Genomic DNA, 19514 nt, shown 5'->3' on the forward strand with positions numbered 1-19514 from the left:
GAAGAACAGTTCTTAAAAACACTGTTGCTTTATTATCGATATCCACAACTGCCTTCTTCCACTTTAGGTTTGTCCCCCGAGTACCCTACCTTGCTCTGTGGTCTCATTTCATGGGGCTGCCCTCTCCTTGCTCCTTGCCTCTCGCGTCAGCACACCTGCAGCCTCACTGGGTGATGCTCCATCCTTTCCCAGTGGGCAATGCCAATGTCATCACTTCCACAAGAATGTTTTGCTTCATTTCCATGACTTCCTTGGCTTGATGGAAGACAAGGATGATGGCTGCTGATGTTAGTATCCTGCTGGGGCCTAATGTTACAAATCTTCCCTTACAAGTGAAGTTTTACTTCAGTCCTTAGATGAATAATGAAGATTTAACCAAGTAGAAAGATTACAAGATCAGGCCCATAGTGAGTTTTATAAACACAATAAATGTCTTAAATTTTCTATGTAGAGTTGACTGAGACTCCTGTTATTCTTTACCGTGGAAGTATTGAGATCACATGATCCAGGGCAAATGCAGGTCATGAAGATTAATATAGAGATTTATCATGTCTATGGTATACAAATGTACATTCTGGGTGACCCGAAAAATAATGAAACCCAAGACTAAAGTATTCATAATAAGGGAATTTTGATACTTTAAACAGTTCTGGTTTGTTTTATAATGTTCCATTACCTCACAAATAATGTAGCTGTCATAACAAACAGTAACAGTGACAGATACTAAGAAAAGCTGGATGGTGTGCAAGACTCTAGACACAGCTCAAGTGCTCAGATCTGAATTGACTTTAAAATTAATATTTCTTGGATTGCTCAGCCCTGGAAAAGGACGCTACAGTACTTCTCAATTTACAAATCTAATCTGTATCAGATAGCATACAGTAAAATGTAATACTGCTTTGACCTGAGCACAGTTGTTGAAGTTGATGGTTTTTAAACAGATCAATCTGTGTGGTAAGGTTTCTACTCAGATCAATCTGTGTGGTAAGGTTTCTACTTGGAAGACTCATGCAGACCTCACAAGCTTGTCAAATACCTATAAAAAGCAACAAAGGAAGAATAAGGTACCCCTCCATGTGCCGGTTCAATGCTGTCCATCATTTCTGCTGTTCTGGTCTTGGGGGCAGCACAGCAGTTTCAGTAGTTTGTTAATTTTTCAGCACAGCAGTAAAAGCAGTTTGTTAATTGTGCTTAGAGCACAAGCCCATTTCCAGTTGATAAGATCATAAGACTATGAGTACCACGGGCTCATGTCCAGACCACCACCACCCCAGGGCCTTGCCTGCAGAGCTGCTCCCCAGCCCCTGGTGCCAGGCAGGTATCTGCTTCAGAGAAAACTGCTTCAGAACATTTCAGATAAATCACGTGCATCTTTTTTTGTGATGTCTTTGTCCAAGATGAAAAAAAATCACAGCAACATTTTCTTCAAGCACCAGCCATTCCACTGTTCTCAGGATTCAGGGTGTGCATTTTGCCACCTGGAAACAAGCTCTAATAGTGGCCAAGCTGTCTGTGAATATTCGCATGCTGCAGAAGGTTGAAGGGTAGCATGATCAAAACACCAGAATGCTTTTGGCAGAACAAGCTGTATCGTGAAACCAAAATGTTTCATAGAGAGTTGGGTTCCCGCAGAGCTTCACCGAAACACCTTACCAGTCTGCTAGTGCTGCGCTCCAGCTAGGCAAGCCCTACTCCAACCATCCACTGTATAGTACTGTAATCTGGGCAAAACCTAGTACAAGCTGTCTTTTTTTTAGGATTATGGAGTTGACTCTCAGGTTTAAAGGGTTATACTTAGAGTTTCCTCATTTCCAAGGAAATTGGATTTGTGTAGAGTAAAAATTCTCCATTCCTCCTGCTTCCCACACAACTGAAAATTTCTATTCCCTGCAACACCTGCTTCAATGGTAGTTCAGCTGTAAATTCATCTGTAATACCCTACATTTTGTTTGGGCTGGAGAAGTGCTGTTCTTAAATGTAATCAGGGATCACTTGCAGAGACTAGTTTCATTGGAGAGAGGAAACCATCACTCCAAAATCTGAGAGGAGATTGGCAGGGCGTTAGTAGATGTTGTGCCAACCAGATGAAACTGAGAGTCATCAGCCCAGTATCACCAGAAATAGACAGTGCAGATCACAGAAGTTAGGCCTCTGGCATCAGGAGCTTACAAGTTCTTCAGGGACCACAGTGAATGGTTTTTACCTCACATGGGAGAGATGCAGCTGGATGAGGATGTTGGCTTTGCGTAAGGAACATTGGGCTGTGTGTTCAGGCCCTGCAAACATTTACTTGTGATGCTGGGAAACATTCATAACTTATCCTAGGGGTCTTCTTATGGCATTACTTTGTGACATCAGCTGTGCATATCCATACTTACACTGAAATGTCAGGGTAGCAAATTCAAGCTCTCAAAAGTGAGGAAATGCCAAAACTCATGAAATTCTCCCTCACCTCCTCATGCTTGGGGTCATGTTGTCTTTTACTGCCTACACATCAACCAAAGCATTAATTAGTTCAAGCTATGCAAATTGTTTTAAAAAGCCTAAAAGCCTAGTTTGCAATTTAAAATGGGATCCAGATGCCCTCATCATTTTAGGAGAGAAAAAAAAAAAAGGCATTAAGTGGTAACTTTTTTTGTGTTAAATGGCATGTGTCCAAGTTGAACTTGCATATAAAAATAAACCTCATGAGTTCATTGTTCTGAACTTACAGCCAAATGTCCTGCTTGTCTTCTGTTGAGTTTAAATGTTTTGTGACTAAGTTGTATAAAACATACTTTAAAAAAAAAACAGTAACAGTAACTAACAAAATATAAATAATATAATGATTTATTTCTTCTGATACTTCTAGCCATTGCACAACATTTGGATCTTCAGATAGAATTAATTTGAAAATAGCCTAATTATTCATTTATTTCTCTGTTCCCATAGAAACTGTGACAGCAATGATTCATTTCTAAGATTTATTAAGTCCCTGACCATGCAATTCATACAATTTTTCTCCACAAGGCTCAAATATCTAGCACATTGTATTGCAAGGAAGGATAGATTACCCATTTTTGTTTATCAGCTTCACTTTCTTGGAAACAGACAGTCTTGCTTTCTCACCATGGGTGAATTACAAAAATTCTAAGCACCACAAGTGGTGCTTTCTGCCTTGCACAAGTGGTACGTTCTGCCTTGGTGAAGAAAGGACAGGTTCGGATCTGCTCTGCCAACCTAGAAGTGCTTGAGGCAAATGCAACCCTGCTGCAAATGAGTTGGGACCTTGAAGCCTAGCATAGCAATTGTGCCATGCTCCACAAGAAGGGCAACACACCAGGCAGCGTGGAGTATGGGCTGACACCCTGACAGTCTGTCTCCTGACCCAGGTTGGTCCTTGTCTGACGTCTAGTACAGTGTATGGCAAAAGAGTGAGTTCCCCATAGCAACTGGAAAAGTGAGTGAAAGCAGCAACTGAAACAAAGGTGTCAGTCAAAAAGTGGACCCTTCACCTCCAATCTGGACACCTGCCCTGTCTGTGCAATTATCCCTTTATACTCATCATTTCTCTGGGAGTTTGGCTTCAACTTCTGCGTCTAGACCTTTTCAGTTCTCAGTCTCCATGCCAAGACCATCAACAGAGCTGCACTACTTTTGATTGTAGTCTGATGCTTAAGTATTTGCTCATTGAAGCTACACAAGAAACTCAGTTCTGTCCCACTGGAGGACAGCACTTACCTCCTCAGCAGCAAAGTGGTTGCTGAAGGAAGCACAGAGTGGCTTCTCTAGCAGGAAGAGGTAACTGCAGGTCACAAGGGTTGTGTGCTCTCAGAATTACAACACAAAGGCAGAAAATCGTATGTCAGCTCCATTGTCTTGCATAGCTATTTTCCATCACAACGAGGTGGTAGCAAGGCTAGCTCCGGGCGCACAGCACACAGTTGAATTGAAAGATTATTCTTGCTCCCCAGATTTATCAAGCAGATGTTGGTAAGTGAGAAACAGACACAGAAAATACCCCACAACTACTGTCTGACAAGTGACTATTGAACTGTTCTGTGGCACTGAAGACCAGCTCTGTGAATGACTTTCATAAAGAAGTTCCCAGGAGTTTAAAAGGGTTCCTAGGCTGCATGGTCAAGTCAGAAGTCATACCAGTTATCTCAGATTTCCAGATTACACCAAAGAGGGTTTCATCTTTTGGTGATGGAAGGAAAAGTTGCATGGCCTCATCTAACCCCTTTCCAGGTACCAGGGTATAAAATAACCATTGGGTTATGCTGGTCTTCCTCCATAGAACAAGGGGGCACTCCTGTTCAAACCCCATTAAATCAGATGACTGAATCTGTGGAAACTTGGAAGATTTCATTTTTAAATGACTACAAAAGAAAATCCGAACATGCAAAGGGGAAAAATAGACAAAACTAACATAAACAAACAAGCAAACAAACTTTTTTTTTTAAATTTAAAACTAATTTTTTTTTTTTTAAATTTAAAATTGAAAATGATGCTCATTTAGGTATAGTTACATTTAATCATCTTCTATCTACATTAAAATATTTTGAGCTTTCATATAAAAATACAGGAGAGTTGTGGGTAATAAAACATTAGAATCCTATACCCATTTACCCAATATGCATTAGAAACTAATCTACAGGTATAATAGAAGCTAAAATAGAAGCTAATTTGCAAGGATTTCTCCCACTCTCAGAATCTGCAAATGCAGTCAGATTGGCAGCTCTCAGTTTACACCATGTCCCACGAGTTTGGTTGGGAGCATTTCATGAGTAACCATCAGCACAGCAAGGAATGGGGGGGTGAGAGAAAAAGGGCACTGGTGGAGTTCATTAATGAACATGAGACTGAGTGTACACCAAGCACAGCAAGCTCCTAATGGGCGTGTACGTTTCTGCATGCACTGCTAGTCAGACTAGTAAAAATACTGGGTGAGAAGTATCTTCAGGATCAAGAGCAGAACAGAACATTGAGCTCCGATACCCTTATGAATGATGCATAGAAGTATTTTGGAGCAGCTTTTCCTCTTGCTATTATTAGACCTCATTTATGTATCATTTAGGTGTACAAGGTAATTTGCAACTGGCAGAATTTGTCAAACACAACATAATTCCTGTCACATGATGCTCAGAGCATAGAAGCTGTGGCAGTTTCAGCACAGTAAAAACAATTCAAGACATCACTTGGGTTGCAGGCTCCAAGATACAACCACACCACTCTGCTGATCACAGTAGATTGCATCACTCAGGCAGAAGGAAAGTATTTTCATTCGATGACTGAATGCAGAAAGAAAAGGACCCATGGGTTTGTTCCTGTTGTAGTAGGAAAAGGTAACATCTAAGCTGGAAGTATAATTTAGAGCATGAATACTGTAGTTTCAGTATCAGCAGTATAATTTAAATTCTTGTTTTTTTTTTTTTTTGGTTTTTTTTTTTTGGTTGTGTATAAAACTAGGAGATGAAGTGGAGAAAGATTAACTGGTAAGTTACTGTACAGGAATATGAACAGGGAAAAGGTATCTAATTAGCTGTGTGGTGTGTTGATGTGGCAGCCTCTAATATGCCTTAGAAATCCAAAGCGAGGGTGTCTGAGACACTAGAAAGCAGTTCTTGTGGGCTGAAAACACAGAGCTTTTTGTGCAGGATGTGGGTTGCTTGGCTATATCTGTTATAGCCTGCCTGTTACAGCGCCAAAAAACATTCCCTTTTCATCCACTTGACCACCTGCATTGTTAATTTATCAGAATAGTTTCTGGCAAGTCTTTAGCACATCCTTATATCCCAACTCACAGGTGAGGCCTGGGTATTACACAGCCCAGAGACCATTCCCTGCTGGCTGTTTGTATGCAGCCATTCAGCCCCGGGTGGTGAGAGTGCAACAGCCTGGACGTGGCTCATCCTCTGCCAGCTGCTCTGCACTAGCTTGTTCAACTTGCTGCTACAGATGTAGCCCTAGGATGCTGTGAACAGTGAGCCAGATAGGAACATGTGGGGCCAGATCAAGAAGTTTTGTTTCAGATTTTTTCTTCTTGCCACCAGAGCCAAATCTCTGCAGAACAATAGGTGCCACCTCTTCCATTTTGGCTGCTGCGTGTACACTTGGAAATAAATACATTGACCATTTGTGGCTTGAGTAAAGATATTTGAATCATGACAAATGAATTGTTTGGGCTTAATGTCTGTTAGTCAGCTACAGGGAAAGTGCACAGAAGATGATATGGCCACACTTTTTTGCATTTTATTTGCATCCAGCCGAGATCTGCCTAGTCTTTTAAGCAGCACAAAACACAGCACACTCATGCAATTGCTAAGAGAGTTCCGTCAGGAAACAGTTCATTAACACAATGCCAGCCTTTTGTAGGATAGGACTTGGTACAGCCGGTCCCTGAGTTCAGTGTGTGTCATGGGGTCAACACATGGTGCCCCTTTGCATGTTTCTGGTTCACGTGACTCAGCAGGAGCAATCTGACAGCATGAGAAATCCAAGGCTCAGCCCACACAAGATAGAGGCGCCTCTACCAGGATGGGGAAAGTGCTGGGAACTGTCAGGGCTTGCACTGACCAGCCAGCCAAGACTGTGTATCTGCTGTCTCTTCATGGTGTATAGCTTTTTATAGCAACAGATGCTTTTAGTAGCAGCTTTAGCCAAAACAGTGTTTTCTAACTGCTGCATGCTCAAAAACCTACAGGCTTTCTTTTCAGGTGTGGATCCTGCTACTGCTGCCCAGGACATAGCCACCTCCAGAGGAGGTCACTGCAGAATTTTTGGCAGAGGAGGGAGATACATATATTGCATTAAAGCTACCTGAAGATGGAAACTGACAAGGGGTTAGTGATGGATGTCTTATCTGAAGCATGAAACCAGTGATCTGCAAGAGGGACTAGCTACCTTTCATATAAATCATTGCCTCTCTCTCTTTGTGCTTCAGGAGGTTGTACTGTAGATCTCAGATTACAGGCAGGCAGGGAGACCTAGCAGCAGGCTACAATGCTGGAATTCATCCTGCTGCTTTATCCAAAATCGGCTAATTGACTATACACTGGTCTGCTGACCTTCAAAACATATAATTCTTGAGCTTTGGGTAGAGGTCAGGAAAAAAAAAAAAAAAAAAAAAAAAAAAAAAGAGTGGGGAAGGATCTAAGGGATAATGGGGTATTATTACTTTATGATCACTGTAGTTTTTTAAGGATTCATTTTGGTAAGATGTCATCTTCTATTTTAAAATTGTGTACAAGTCTTTAAGGGATGAGAGGAAATATTGAATGATGGTAAAGGTTAGAAGAGGTACATGTTTTTTCTAAAATTCTGTTTAAATACAGTGGGTAAGAATGAAAACAGCTGGGGCCACACTAGGGGCCATATCAAGCTGAAATATGGAAAGGGTTTGTAGTCTCACAAGGTTTCCTTCACATCTCTCACAAAAGACTGTTGAATGTCCTTGAAGCCACATAGTGGCTCCAGAGCAGCAGATGGCTGGAGCTAGAGGGACAGATGCAGACAGGATGTGCCTAGGACAGCCTGGCTGTTATAACGGAGCAACAATGTCCCCCAGCCTCACCACAGGCACATGCTGTAGTGCATGTGTGTGCACTCCCACACACACACATATGAGCTACAGCGTGCTCACAATGTCTCATACTCCAGCAAACCACCTTTGAGCAGGACAGGATAAAGAGCAAGCATGCAGCAAGGCTGCTGAAAGCCCTCCTGAAGCCCACCGCAGTGCCCAAGCTTGTGGCAAATGCTTCGCTTGAGGTTGGAAGAGGAAAGGGAGAGAGCTCCAAACCCCTACTTCCCTACTTCTAGACTGGGCATGGTGTTGGGGTAAAATGTAACATAATAGAGAAAGAGCTAGTTTTAAAAGTACAGCTTGCATTGGCTTATTTTCATTTGTCCATCCTGCTTTTTTTCCCACCTCACATTTTCCAATCAGTAGAAAGAGTAGCTATGTAAATGAAGTTTTGGGGTGGAACTGATAACTGTAGCTTGCCAAACAGATTCAGACAAAGTTTTTTTTTTTTAGGCACACTGTACATATAGAGTTGCCCCAAATAAACCACTGAAAGGCTTTTAGGGTCATTTTCCTCACACCAGCCCTTCCCACTCACATAGCAGCTCATGACACGTTTGATCTCCATGTAGCTGTGGTGGCAGATAGCTCCCACCAGCAGCACACAGGAGGGGACCTTCCATGGGATTCTCCTTGGGTGCACAGCGACAAGCAGTGTCCCAGGGCAGCTCGTGGAGGAACGTGACCACAACAGGGTCACTGTGTCACTGGTTACCACAAGGAGTAAATATGGCAATTTAGTAAATTATCTGCGCTCCAGGATAACCAAAAACACATTTTCACTTAGCGTATTCCCCGAAGTCTCTAATTGCTCCTCTTCAGCTTTTTACTAGAATTAACACTTTTGTTAGTAATGTAAAGGAAACAATCTGTCTTTGGGCGTGTTTTTTTTTCTTCCAAGGGCCGTCCACAGGGAGGAATTAGCCCGATCCAGAGCTAGACAGTGCCCTCATTTGCAATAGTGCATCCCCACTGGCTCCAGAAGATTTTTACTTCCCCACCCATGCAGGAAGACAGGAATAAATTAATAAAAATGCCAGCCTGTTTCTTCTCTGTCCTTTCCATTGGTGTGGAGGTTGCTGGGTTTGAAGCAGACAGATCACACCTACTCTTCTGAAGGAGTGAGGCTGAGAAGAGAAGGGACGGGACAGGCTAGGAACTCACTTGTTGCTGAGGTCCACACAAATAAGAGTCTGGAAGTTAAGAAGCATTCACTGCATGTCACAAGCTCTGCCTCCAATGGGCTTTTCCCCCTTGATGCACAAAGACACATTGGTCAATAATTTAGCAAGGGTTTTGCAGATGACTGCATGTGCCTTTGTCCAGAAAAACGAAGTGTGCCAGCATTATTACATATCCTTCTAGGTGATTAGTGGAGCAGTTCACACAGTTAGACGTGTGTATTGATGAGGAGAGGTTCATACGTTCAGGAACAAAGACAACCATACCTTAAGATCAAGCAGTCCTATTAAGTGGTAATTAAGACCCTAATATATCTGGTGTCTTTCATTTAACATTTCTTTATTTACATCCACTACTACACAATCTGCTGAACTCTGTGTAAAACATTACTAGGATAGTTTCTGATGAATTAGTAATATAATAAAAGCCTGTCTATATGCTCGCATTGGGCTTTCTATTAATAATAATTAAACAGGAAAGCTTTTCTCCCATCCCATTGAAACTGAGGACCAAATGCAACCTCACAGATTCCTGCTTATGTTCCTGTTTTGCTCTCTCATTGCTCCTGGTTTTACTAAAATCACTTTCTAAGGTGAGTGCCACTAGTAAATGTTTTTATACGTACCACTGATGACTTTTCATCATCCCTACCAAGTATCCAGGTGCACTTCTACTGGCATCACAAGAGAAATATAGGGTAACCAATAAAAAAAAAAAAAAAAAAAAAAAAAAAAAAAAAAACACTTGAAAACTAATCAATTCCTGTTGACTTCCAGTCTGCTTGGATTTCCTTTCTTTGTTCATTTACCAGAGGACTGGTTGTACCTCAGCCAAAGGGGAGATGTGCTGTGGGCAGAGCAAATGTGAGCAGGTTGGGCTGGGACAAGGTATATGCAACTCCTCCTCACAGGATGAAGCCAACATCCTTCCTGTAGTCTGTCTGGGGATGTGTCACTGTGGGACTGCCTCCTCCATCTGACCCAGTAAGGAGGTTTAAAATGCAGAACAGTCCATTACCAATTTCTTTCCAAGACCACACGAGGCATTTATTTTCAGCCATATGATGTCTCTGTAGAAAAGCACACTGAGAAGCAAATGAAATAGGCAAGAGAGGAGAGAGATGGCGAAAGAGATGAAGAGATCTCAGAAAATGGGAGTTTGGAAAGGAAAGGAGATGCAAAGAGAGGAAATCATGTTAAAAAGCTGCCCATCACATCTCCCTGAGAGATGAATGCTGCTCAGCAACAGTGCTGGTCCTTGTGAAAGCAAACAATCCAGTTACTGCTTTCTGAAGGAATCTGTCAGCAAGCAGGCAAATATGGAAAAAGCAAACACAAAACTTGGTACTTCATTCTTATGTGGGTGTTGGGGGTGGGTGGATTTCTTCTAATATTCTTTTTTTTTTTTTTTTTTTTTTTTTTTTTAAGTAACCATGTCAGGGCCCTTGCCTGCAGGCTATTGTTGTCCACAGTGACTCTCCATCTGTCTCAGATGCACACAGGGAAGAAACCACATTCATCATTATTGATTACTTTAGGTCTTGCCAGGCTTTGTAATGGAAAGGCCGATGTCAACGTAAGACAATAGGTATGGTGAGACCTTCCCTAGACTTCTTTGTTTAGGCTCCACGGGTGCCTCAGGCACTTTGTGTATGTGTCTAAACTAAGCATCAGTCAGAAACCTGCCATGTCCACGGTATACAAAAAGCTGGTATCTCAATGCGTGAGAGAATTTCACAGCCAGAGTCAAGTTTACTTTGAAGACTATGCAGTGGGGCAAGAAATGCCTTGGATTTTTAACAGCACAAAAGTCAGTGTTGTTCATTTCTAGGTTCTTGGATCATCTTAAAACTGGAGATAAGGAGCCAGAGCTGTGTTGCAGCTGGGACTTTTACATTATGCCACTTACTCTGGAAATCAGCTGTACTCACTGCTTGAATGTAAATCTTTCCCACAAAATCAGTGGACTGTGAAGAAAACCCACATTACTTAAGTTTATAGGAGCATCCTGGGATACAAAAAGAGGATATGCAAAAGTAAAATGCTTTGTAGGAGTAACAGCACCAATACCTATTGAAGCCTTTTGTGCTATCTACTATAAGCACCCAGAGGACACCCATGGAAAGATTTGCCACACTGTAAACTGATGCCAAATCAAGGTTAAAAGGCTCTACTCTTTTGCTTCCAAAAGTATTACAAAGGATCATTCAATTTTTTTGCAAAAATGAGTGATAAGTGGAAACACATATTTAGAAACATATAGAGAAATTAAGAAAAATTGCTTTCTTTTCTCTTTTTTTTCCCCTTATCGTTCTTTGTGTAAATAAGTCCAGTACATATGACACCACTTCACTTCATGATCAGTGAAGTCTTTTAACCATTATTAACCATTAAAGTAAACTTCTTTCTGTTTCTGATTTTACCAGGAAATAAAACATGGCACTTTTCTGTCTTGACTTTTCGGCTTAGACAACAAATAGCTCCAAGTGAGATAAGAAACACTAATGGATAATTCTGTGTGCTCAAGAGCTCAGCTCTCTCTGCAGAGAACCACAAATCTAATTAGGAATACAGATCTAGCTCTTGCACCCTTCTAGATTATCACCTGAGATTGTGTGAGTAGGTCGAGCTATTTAAACAGAAATGGGCTATGGCTCTCCATAAGCATAACCTTTCCTCTTCAGCTACTGTAATGTGCTTTGTATTACTATCACTGTGAAATTTTCTTGGAAGAGCCAAGGACTCCCAGGGTAGTACTTAGATACTTGAATTTAAGAAAGAAACCCATACCAAAACAAATCTCTCCAAACCCATCCTTATTTTGGAGTCCATGATGGCAGATATTTTTTGCAACTATGCCTACCCAAAAGCCACCTTGAGACTTGCAAGCTGTTGCCTTGTCTTCAAGTACAGTGAGGCTTCCAAGCTTTTAATTATTAAATGAAATGGTATATGGGAACATTTACGGCCACTGGGTTAGGTTTGTACGAACTCATAAGCTCTGAAGATGGCTCTTGGCATGAATTATGCCAACATCAATCGTCTTTCTACCAAGTAAATCTTGAGAATGGTTTGGGAGTTGGAGGGACCTTTCCCAGTAGACAGCCTGCATGCACTCACCCAGCAGTTCGCTACCATAGATGTGGATTTCAGTGCCCAGGAACATCTTTAATTCATTTAATTTAATAATATACATGTAGATCTAGTTAAAGGCAGTTCGATCCAGCGTATCATCAGGTTTACCAAACACTCAGTAGTTCTGACATCATTGCACTGAAGCCACATCACCATGCAGGAAGGAGTGACAGATAGATTGATAAAGCCAGGAAAAGAAAGTAAACAAAGTATCTGCATTTAGCCTGCCGCATAGAGTGCTTCCATGGCTTGGTGAGTGGTCTTGGGTTCTTGTTCCTGCTGAGGAGTTGATTGTGCATTTTTATCTAATGACTCTTTAATGGATATACATTCCTCAGGAGCTGGAACAGGAAAACAGCTGTAATTGTGTCACAACAGAACAAGCTCTGTGAAGCTCTATTTCCATTTGAAGGCAGGAATTTTTAATGATATTTATGAAGGACAAACCTCATGCAAGCCATTAATTGCTTCAGTTGATGTCTAAAGAAAGCAATATATAATTTAAATATACATTTGAAGCAATTATGGATGGATCAATACTAAATGCATTTTTAACAAAGGCAAACTTCCAGGAATAATTAACCAGATAGGCTGGTATATAAAGAAACAAAGTCTGGTATATCCAAACTGGAGCTGGATAACATCTGAAAAGTAATTCACATGCTACCCAAAACACAGATTCAAATCAGCTTAGTAATAAACTAATGGTGATTTAGCAAATATTAACATCTTTAAGGAGGAAATAACTTTCTATTACAAATAAGCTCAGTGGTTTAAAATAAAAAATAAAGCTGCCCAATCACTCAAGAAAAATAAACTAAAATGTATATATCAGGTTTACAAGTATAATTTTGACCAGAAATTAAGTCAATTTAGGTTTTCAATTTGGAATGAAAAAATAAATGAATGAAAAAACAGACCCTAGGACTGCGAAAATCAAAATTAATAAATAATTAAATAAACAAATACACAAATGTTGTACATCTGTCTTCCAAATATGCCAATACAGTTCAGTATGATTTTTGGAACACAGGTCCACAGTTGGTTTTGGAAGTCATGGGAAGACTAAGACATGGACCATGTCAAATTCCATTTTAATGTAGTCACAAGTTTTTATTTGCACTAACACCTATTTTTACTATTTCTTTTCCATATTTTTTCAATGTACTCTTAATTGTTTCCAGTATTATTTTTCTAGGATGTTGATCAAAACTGCAAAGGAGATAAATTCTGCACTCAAACATTCACATAATTCCTGCAGAAAATTGTCTATTTTTATGACTTTTTTTATTGCAGTGTCAGCCACAAATAAATATGATATCCTTATTCTTGATAGGCAGAGACTTGAAGTGGTAGAGATCTGAGAAAAAGAAGACCAAGAATGGAGCTATTTGCAGACTAAGGTGATATTTAGTATAAGTTAAGGGAAGAGAGAATCAAACTCGTGAAATATCTCTCAAGCCAACTGTAAAAGAAACAGGAGGGAACACAAGGTTTCCAAATCCAAAAACACAGATGCAGATATAAGATCTTCTTTCAGTCAACAATATATTTGACCTTGTCCTTCCCTTCCCTTCCCTTCCCTTCCCTTCCCTTCCCTTCCCTTCCCTTCCCTTCCCTTCCCTTCCCTTCCCTTCCCTTCCCTTCCCTTCCCTTCCCTTCCCTTCCCTTCCCTTCCCTTCCCTTCCCTTCCCTTCCCTTCCCTTCCCTTCCCTCCCCTCTTCCCTTCCCTCTTCCCTTCCCTCCCCTCTTCCCTTCCCTCTTCCCTTCCCTTCCCTCTTCCCTTCCCTCTTCCCTTCCCTCTTCCCTTCCCTTCCCCTAGAAATTCCCACTTTTTTCAAGATTCAGGCTAGAACATGTTCACCTCCAAATAATGAGAGTTTATGTGACACAATGCTGCTTGGTAGATAGAATTAAAAATAACTTCTAATACAGTGTCTGTGATTTTAACTGTCATTTAAATTGAACACAAGAGCAAGTGAAGTAATTTACTTTTCACATTGATTATCCAGAATGGTGCAAACAAGTTGTAATACTAAATTTCTGTGAGGTATTCCAATGTAAAAACAGAAGGAAGGTCTAGCTGTATTCCAAAATAATTCAATAACTGTCAGTGAGGACAACAGAATTGACTTTGCTGAGTTTATCTCATGATAAAATTGACGTACTTTGTCTTCACTGATTTTTTTTCCGATTGTATGGAAAAAAAAACACACGTTATCTAAATAATAAAAAATACAACTCTTTCAATAAAAACATTTTTTTCTTTTACCTGTGTGATATCATAAGTTCTGAAACCTATGCATGCGTTCTCATGCTTTTCCAGCCATATCAATTGCTAAATAAAATTACTCGGTTATTTCAGCTATCACTGTCTTTTGTCTTTCTGCAACTTAAAATAGTTAAAATAACCTCTAGTTTGACATTTGTAAGCCATCAAAACATTCCTGGAAGCAGTTCTATTTAACCACTGATGGCTTTTAGGCATATTCATAGTAATATCTGAAAACTGAAAGTCAGTGACTCCTTTAAATTCCATTTTCCAAACAGTATTTTTAAACATTTTTAAACTTTGAAAATAAATCAGTCATTGACTGAAGAACATTTTCTGCTATATATGAAATAAACAAGCCAAGCAAGCAAAGAACTTGAATTAGCAGTTGGGTTGCTCACCCTTTTGACTTGCACAATGACAGATTCACTCAGGAACACAGATATTATACATGATCTCAAAAGCAGGCTGGAGAAACAATTGAAGCAGTGGATGCAGCCTAAAAGCATAAGGTAACAAAACACATTGTGGAGGGGATGATCTACCTTTTAAAATAGGAGCTGTTACCCTTTTAACTTGCTCTGTAGAAAAAAATAATAATAAAAATAATTTAAGAGTGGACAACAGTAGGGCAAGAAGAAGGGGGTCCATCCAAAATGCTTATTATTTTATTCATAAAAACAAATGAATAGCACATTCAACATTAGATGTTAAGTGCTCACAACGCTCTTCTAAACAGATTTTTTTTAAAGCCTTTTATATCTGATCATGTGCTCTCTGATTCAAGGGGAAGGGAGTGGCCCTTTCCAGAGCAGCGATCTGGATCTGTTGACGTGATGGAGGGAGGCTGGCAAGGGCTCTGGGCTGATGTCATTGCTGCCTGACAGCAATTTCCTGGCTCTGCTTGGTATTTCTCTTGGTGTTTCTCAGTGGAATGACTATGTTCCATTTGTCACCATTCCCTGGATTGTCCAGAAACAAACATATGCAAAATTATTTTTCTGATATAGCATACTTAACCTTAGAGTGTAACAAGACTGGATGTCCTAGTTTGCCTTATCCTAGTGCTATTGCTGATATTATGTAATTATTATATTCCCCATCCATATGAGTGAATTTAAAGGATGTTCAAATAACACCATTAAGCATTTTAAGCCTTGCTGTACAAACTCTTTCCTAGAAGAAAGGACTAACCAACAGCTTTGTTCCAACTGGAGGCTAAAGAATAAGAATGATTTGTGCCAGAATATCACAGCTTCACCAGATTCTGCTCTGAACTCAGAAATATTTTGAACAGAATTCTCTGGTCCAGCCATAACCATGTGCTTATTGCTGGGACAACAACATAACTGTTCCACTTTTGTTCTGTGCAAGATGTGAGATGAAAAAGATGATGATCTCTTGTTTCCCAGGATATGAAAGCCTCCATAAAAATTATCTGGAAGATCAAAATCAGGATAGAAACTTCAGGAAGATTTAAGAGTTATTGTACATCCTTATTTGCCTTATAGCAGAATTTGCTTTTCTCCAGTCCAAGACGTCTGTATCTCTTGAAGGAGAAAAAATACCTCAAGGTTGAATCCTACCTGCACTGGAGAAGATGTCCTGATGAGACAGATGTTATGAGAAGGGAACTATGTTTTCATTTTTCCTTTCATATTGAAGTATTTAGATGACAAAGTGAAAAAGTAGAGCTACCAGATTTACATGCACTGTTACTTTAAATATGTTTTCTTGAAAGTTTGGTACAAGCCACACCTCAGTGATTATGACAGGACAGTCCCTATTCTTGCTCTCAGAAGAGTCCTGCAAAGTCATCTGTAGCTCCTAGCAAAGGGTAAACAATCCCAAACAATGTTTTCTGAAGATATGAGCAGAACAAAAGAGTTTGTCATTTTTAAGTACAAGCTAATCTCCCTTTTGTTTGTTACCAATAACAAAGACATAAAGGAGTAAGAAGATAACATTTGATCCAGTAAGACATAATTTCCATTTACTCTTTGCCCTGTGCAGGGTGGAGCAGTTGTATGCACTAGGACTTGATGCTGAGCATGAGACAGGGAGTAAGACTTTCTCTGTATTTTTCTCCTACATACCCTAGGCTTGCCTGCCAGTGAGAGTAACTGGAAATCTGCTGTCAGGGCAGCTTCCCCTGCCCAAGCTGATTTGCGTATGCAGAGTACCCATGTGTCTGAAGTGGCACATTTGGCAGCTCTAGCCCTGTCCCAGAGTTCAAACATGGAGACTTGGTAACAAGTTCCTACTTCACTGCCCACTGTCTCTGCTGCACTGATTAAAGGCAATGTTTAATTTGGTCCCCAGTTTCTACAGAATGTTCTTCATATAAATCCACTCACATCTCTGAGGCAGTTTACTACTTGGGGGAAGATCAGGATACTGAGGCTCCAAATGCATGAACAGCACACAACTCTCTTTGTTTGTTGTTGTTTGTGCTGTTTTGTTTTGTTTTGATTTGATCCATTTTTCCATAAGCATTGAAACTTTTAGAAAGGATGGATGCACTCAGTGCCTTTTAATACTTAGATGGCAAATGACAGTCTATGTCTAATTCAGAAACAGAGGTATTTCAAAGTTTGGGGTTAGTGATTTGAAATGTATGTTCATTTACCTAGCTGTAGATGGTCCACATTGAAAATTTGGAGGCAGGTAAGTATAGAGACTTTATTCAATAGCATCATTTTCCCTCAGTCTGTACTGAGACAGAGCAAAAATTTTTCTGTTACTGCTACAGAGGCAAGTTAATTCAGCTTTGGGTGGGAGTGATTTGGCTTGGCAGGAGTTCTTTTACTGCTGAGTAAGAGGATTTAAGACCCTGTGTGAATTATCTTGGATTGTAGTCCTGCAGTTCTAGTGCTCCATCCTCCATCTTCAGGCTCCAGTGTTGCAGAGCTAACACTGAAGAGAAAGAATACAACCTGCTAGTATGATAGCCATGTAATACTTTCAGATCAGGTATAACAGTCTCAGGCCTTCAGTAGAACGACAGGATCTATTCTTTGTACATCAAAGGTACACATCAAGTATGCATCTTTTTGTGCACTGTCACATTAATGCACCAACCAGCTGGACAGAGCTGGATGGTTAAATTGTTTGTGGTGGCTGGAGAGCAAATGGATTGAGCTTGTTCATTTGTTTTGGTTTTGTTTTTATAAGCAAGAGAAGTACCCTTCAATCTACAAGTGCTGCCAAGCAGTGGTTCTTCAGCTGTCCACAGACACTTGAAGGAGTGGTGCCCTAATGGAGCTCTCTGGGCAGATTGCCACCACAAGATCACAGCAGCTGTACTGGCACAGGGGCTGATGGCTCATTCAGTCCCTGTGGAGCAAGTGAGGTCAGTCACTGCTACTCTCACTGAGTTGCCCTTGATTCAGCTGTCATCCCAACACAGTCCCATCCCTCATGGAGCCATGGGACCTCACAGAAGCCATCAACCCATCCTGCCTGTGAATTGCTCCTTGAGCTCTCCCTCCTCTGGGCTTCCTGTACCATGCGGAGCATGCTTAGTAGCTGTTTCTCAGATGAAGATTTTGGTGTGTGGCTTGTGATTTCAAGAAGTTTCAGTCTAAAAGTCATTCATTGTGGAGTCACGACATACAGTACAGGCATCAATATGGGGCAAAGTGGGATGGCGACCCAGCGTATTGCCTCCTCTGAGTCAACATGCACACTTTCACCCGTAGTTAATAGAAAGAAGCTGCCCCAATTGCATGGACGGATCGGTTAAGTTAATTGCCCTTGCCTTCACTGGGAGGTGAATTTCTTCATCCAGAAGAAATAACTCTTGGGGTAGCCCATATGGTGTACCTCCACAGCCTACCCCCCACCATGAGGGAACTTCCTTTCGTGGCCCTGCCCTAAGTGTATAGCAAGGGGCAGATAGGTTTGAGTATACTACCTGAGATCATTCTCCTTACCAAAAATGCAGAGCTCTGAAATCACTGTAGTGATCAATACATTACAACTGAGCAAACTAAATACACATCAATTCCAAATGACTGAATTTGAAAGTGTTTTTTGTGACCTTTCTCAAATGCCATTCTTTATCATTGCCGAGTAGAATTCTAAGCAGTTTAATCAGAGGGAGATTTTGAGTGGTGATGGATGTGTTTGGGGGTTAATTCTATTTTTCAGTTTTGTGGATCTGTTCCAGCACAAGCTGAGCAACTTTCTTCAAGATTCCTAGATGTTCAATCAACTCAGAAGGTTGTTCCGCTTCCCCACATCCATCTTCATTACTTTAAAAAGAAGTTGCCAGTAGCTTTCTGTTTGATTCCAGTCCAGTGGTGCAAAATTCATTGTCACACAAAGCACAAGAGGGAAGGCAAGTGAGATAGTGTAGGAGAGTGAATTACTCCATTTGCCTAAATGCAGAGGTAGATTATGCACATAGTGCTCACTGGAATGTGACCCAGCAGAGCACCGAGGTGAAGCAATTTAACAGGTGGCAGAACAGCAGTGATGTGAAGCCAACATTGCACGAGTGATTTCAGCTTGTGCTTGCATGTACAGGTGTTATGGTTAAGCCCCTCCATCTCAGGAGGCACTCCTGATCCTAAGCACCCTTCATTTATCAAAGATAATGAGCAGAAGCTGTGAAATGAAAGTTAGAAGCTAATTGCTCTAACAGCCCTTCTTACAGACAAATCACAGATGACAAACCTTATCTGTCTTCGCTGGCTGAGAAGAACAAAGACAGTTCCAGCCATGGCTTTGCCCCACATTTAAACAGATTCAAGTGCTTTTCCTCCCAGCCAGCCACCAGACAGGTATTTGACCCTACAAACCTGAGCAAGCACAGCTGCTTACGCATAAAGCAGTAGCTCCACACCAGACATCTTTCCCCCATAACTAATTGAAGCACAAGCACATCCCCTCACAAAGAGGCCTTTGGTATACTGAGCTCCAGGTTTGAGCCCTGTGGATGCCAATCAACGTGCTCAGCAACCACAGCCAGGCCACTGGGACACTCAGAATAAGTGGTTTGTGACAAAGCCATTACAGCTACCTTCCACATATGTGTGTTTGGGAAGTCCTGTCTGTGGAAAGAGAGGCAGGTGCCCTCTCCAGACTGCAACTGTTGTTTTGAAACCTTTGTCAGTTTTTACAGCAGGAAGGAGCTTAGTGAGACTCTCTTTTTAGCCCACACACCCCTAGGCTGAGACAAGGGACTTCAGGCTGAAGGCAGGTAACTCAAAATACAAAGTGATTTCAAAGGTGTCTTCTTTTTTTCTTTGACTTAATTCTAAATCCCAGACTTGCTAGGCACTTAACAACCTAGGAGACAATACAGGCTTCTCAGCTGATGCTATCAAAGGCAGACAGAGAAACAATTAAACTA

This window comes from Aythya marila (genome assembly GCF_965140915.1).
Source record: "Aythya marila genome assembly, chromosome: 1".
Classification (NCBI taxonomy): Eukaryota; Metazoa; Chordata; class Aves; order Anseriformes; family Anatidae; genus Aythya; species Aythya marila.